We start from the raw sequence: 4,409 nt of genomic DNA, 5'->3' as shown, positions 1-4,409 counted from the left end.
TTACCTTTCCCAACATTATTCTATATTCTAATGAGTCATGCCTTCTCATGATGTGGCCAAAGTATGACATCCTCAGTTTTGTCATCTTGGCTTCGAAGGAGACTTCAGGTTTGCTCAAGGATCCATCTGTTTGTCTTATTGGTTATCCGTGGTATCTTTAGCATTCTTCTCTAGCACTGCATTTCAAATGAGTTGATTTTCTTCTTATCCGCTTTCTTCACTGTCCAGATATTATATGGTTATGGGGCATACAATAGTTTAGATTATTCTAACTTTAGTGCTTAATTGTAGACTAGTGGGATGGACCCATGGATTCTCTTCTCTTTTCAGTCCTGTGCTGGAATGCATGTCATTTCATCAGTTTGCTTTACTTTATGCTGTCTGTTCTGTATTTTATCTGAATACTGTACTTTGTTTTACAATTATATTATATACTTTTATATTTTTATTATTGCTTCCCCCCATGAAATATAGTCTACAGCACAGGCCAGGTAAATGGGATCTGGTGGCTCTAGGGTATTTATATCCTATGCATGTGTATGTATAGGTGTATAATACACACACACACACACACACACATTTTGGATTGTACGCCTGGAGCAGAACCCACTATTTTTGGTTGGATGATGATGATGATGAAAGGGAAAGGGAACAGAACTGTTTGAAAAGTCCTCAGAGGACATTTAATCAATGGATCACAGGTGGGAGAGATATACATATAGGGAATCTCATGTGTTTGAGAAGGGGAAATATAACTTTTCGCAGGTATTGTGGTGTAGTGCTTTGAGTGTTGGAGTATGACTCTGGAGACCAAGGCTTGATTCCCATCTTGGCCATAAACCTGCTGGATGACTTTGGGCAAGTCACACTCTCTCAGCCTCAAGGGAAAGCCATGGCAAGACTCTTCTGAACAAATCTTGCCAAGAAAACCTCATGGTAGGTTTACCTTAGGGTGGCCATAAGTGGGGAATGATTGAAAGGTACACAGCAACAGCAACAAATTATCAGTCCTAGAAATTGTAACTCTTCAGCACTTTTTACCACATTAGTTTTCAAAGAAGTAGCCATGTGAAAGTCTGTTACTAGTTGGAGAAAGTCATGTTTATTTCCCACCTTGCCTGCAAGGTTTTCCTGCTGATCCCTGCCCATGACTGCAGGCAGCACGTGAAAGTACAGCTAAGAGTTAATGGAAGGGCAGAGCCTTGTGGCTGGGAGAGGCAGTGGGTGGGTTCATGCAAATCTCACACCACAGTAGAAAACTGAATTTGCCACAGTTTTGAGAAAACACGTCAAATATAAGATCAAACTGTTCTGGTATGAAGCTGTTCGCCTAGGTGGTGGAAACAGTGATGTTTGTGGAGTATGGTGGCGAGGATTGCAAACTAGACAGCCCCTGCTGCATGGCTATAGGCTTCTGCCACGTAATGCTGCTCTTGGGAACCTGCAATGGCACTGGAAGGAGGGCCTCTGGTGCCTGGGAATCATCTGGTATCATTTCTTGGCCTTTTGGCTGGGAAAGCATTCTCTAAAAGTATAATCTGTTCTTATCAGTTTAATACAGGGGTAGGCAACCTTTTTGAGCCGGGGGCTGGGTTGCTGACCCTCAGACAACAGGGGGGCCAAAGCCGGGGGGGAGCTTCCATCCTTCAGGGGCGGGGCCGCGTGCTGGGGGTAGAGCTTCCACTCTCCAGGGGTGGAGCCGCATTCTGTGGGTGGAGCTTCCACCCTCCAGGGGCGGGGCCAGCGCTGGAGGCCTCCTCCTCTTTGCCGGCCCCTGACAGGGCCCCAAGCCCTGTCAGAGGCTGGCAAAAGAGCCGGCGGGTGCCGCCAGCGCTGGAGGCCTACCCCTCTTTGCTGGCCCCTGACGGGGCCCCAGGCCCCGTCAGAGGCCGGCAAGAGAGCCGGGGGGCTGCCAGCACTGGAGCCCTCCCCCTCTTTGCTGGCCCCGCGGGCTCCTTCCCGGCCTCCGCGGAGGCCGAGAAGGAGGGAGGAGGCCGGCGGCCCCCCAAAGGCCGTGCACGCTCGCAGGAGAGCTTGGGGCCTTTGGTCTCTCGTGTGAGAGGGAGGAGGCCGGCGGTCCCCCAAAGGCCGTGCACGCTCGTGGGAGAGCGTGGGGCCTTTGGTCTCTTGCGCGAGAGGGAGGAGGCCGGCGGCCCCCCAAAGGCCCCACGCGAGTGGCCCGGTCCTGCTGCCGATTGCTGCCAGCACGGGGCCTTTGGCAATCGGCGGAAGGATCGGGCTTGGGCCGGTCGCCTGGCCTCAGTGGGCCGCATGCGGCCCGCGGGCCGGGAGTTGCTGACCCCTGGTTTAATAGTTTAAAAATAGCCCATGGCAAAAGATCGACATGCTTAGGGTTTTCCTTCTCCCAAGGATTGACTTCAATTACGGCTTCCTTGAAGAAGTGGCTTAGCCTCCCTAAGCTTGCTACCAATGACATTCTGTACATTGCTCAACGACATGGAGGAATAGGAATCCCTAAGTTGGGAGATTCAGGGGATGCTGCAACCATCATCCATGCATATCGTCTTCTCACCTGCCCTGACAAGACTGTAAAATCTATTGCTCTAGGCTCCCTAAAAGAAGTCATCCAAAAACCCATTGCTAGAATTCCATCTGAGAGCGACCTAGCAAACTATCTTTCTGGTTCGCTGGAAAATGAATTTGGATGCGATGGCGGTGACTTCTCTTCCCTCTTCACCCGCACCCAGAACACAACCCGACTCTTAAACAAACTTATTGGTTGCAAATGGGTGTGGGCTGTTGAAGAGGGTCCCCAGCTCACCGTCACCAAAGGGAACCCCCCAGAAGTCCAGAATTTCTCCCACAAAACAAGACATCTGTTAGAAAGTTCACTGACAGAACTTCTAAGGGGAGAAATATATCATCGCGCTTCTGAGCAAGCCTAACCAGGGCAAGGTCTTTGAGGTGACATTGCAATGGTACTCAAGTAGCCTCTTTTTTCCATGCAGAGATTTCACCCATTTTGCTGACTGGCGTTTTGTTCACCGAGCTCACCTGAATATTGTGCCTCTCAATGGCGCCGTTAAAACTGGCAACCACGATAAACGTTGCCGTTGTTGTGGTCATCCAAATGAGACGCTTCTACATGTGCTCTGCAACTGCCCTCCACACTCGACAGCCTGGAAACATCAGCACGATGCTGTGATGAATCAACTGGCCAGAGCTATCCCAGCTTCAATGGGCACCATTTCTCTAAACCGAACTATGCCTGGGACAGACAGTCAACTGAGACCTGACATAGTAATTACAGATGAAGACCACAAGAAGATTACTTGTGGTCTTCATCTTCAAAGTGGATGGAGATCACCATCCCCTTTGATAACAGGAAGCCAGCCATGAGGGAGGCCAGGAAACGGAAACATCAAAAGTACTCCCCTCTGGCTGATGTCCTGAGACAAAAGGGGTATGAGGTCTCTGTCCATGCATTGTTTGTTGGAGCCCTGGGTGCCTGGGATCCAGCAAATGAACCTGTGCTAAGAGTTTGTGAAGTGGGAAAGTGATATGCAAAACTCATGTGCAAACTAATGGTGTCAGATACCATTAGATGGTCCAGAGACATTTACATTGAGCACATTTCGGGCCACCGTCAGTATGAGGTACCAGCCGGGGTTTTAGTAGAAAAGGAATGATGAAGCTTCTTTTTCTTTTCTTCGTCCCCTCTTCTTCCTCCCCTTCTCTCCCTTCTCCTTCTTTTCCTTTTCTTTTACGATATGCAGCTGTTTGGATATATCAATCATTGCCATTGGTGATTTAAAAGTAAAAGATATATATTTTGGTCTCCTTAATATGCTCTACTTTATTTTAAAAATATTTTAATAATTTAACGCATCCTAAGAATGAAAATTGCTTTATATCTAATATCTCTATATATTACTATATTACTACGTATTATTATTTGCAACTGCATTCTCTGGATTTGATATGTATTACTTATTAATTTATGTTAAACTGTAATTCTAAATATTCTCTAATAAAAGATTTAATCTGTTCTTATCAGTTTAATATCTGATATGTCCTCTATTTGAGGACTATATATTAAATGGATTTTTGAAGCCAGGAGATGGAATAGGAGCTTACTCCATCCACTCCACGCATCAACCTGGTATTGCAGTATCTCCAGGAATGGTGCACCTCCCCTGGGAAGCACAATACTGTTCTAAAGATAGATTCATTTCCTAATTTCTTTTGTTGGTGTTGCTGTCTGCCTTTAAGTTGTTTCCAGTTTATAGCAACCCTCAGGTGAACCTATCATGGGGGTTTCTTAGCAAAATTCCTCAGCAGGGGTATGCCATTGCCATCCTGTGAGGCTGAGAGAGTGTGACTTACCCAAGGTTACCCAGTGGCTTTACGTGGCTCAGCTAGGACTCAAACCCTGGTCTCCAGAATCA

General features: G+C 47.3%; 1 pseudogene; it reads left to right on the top strand.

The window, feature by feature from the left end:
- Positions 1-3,979: 3,979 nt before the first annotated feature.
- Positions 3,980-4,157, top strand: LOC149322023 (U2 spliceosomal RNA; annotated as a pseudogene).
- The last annotated feature ends 252 nt before the right edge of the window (positions 4,158-4,409 follow it).

This window comes from Sceloporus occidentalis, unplaced genomic scaffold (genome assembly GCF_023333645.1).
Source record: "Sceloporus occidentalis isolate IW3139 unplaced genomic scaffold, rSceOcc1.0.p SCAF_1, whole genome shotgun sequence".
NCBI lineage: Eukaryota > Metazoa > Chordata > Lepidosauria > Squamata > Phrynosomatidae > Sceloporus > Sceloporus occidentalis.
Note: the sequence above shows the minus strand (reverse complement) of the source record. Positions and strands in the feature narration are given on the sequence as shown.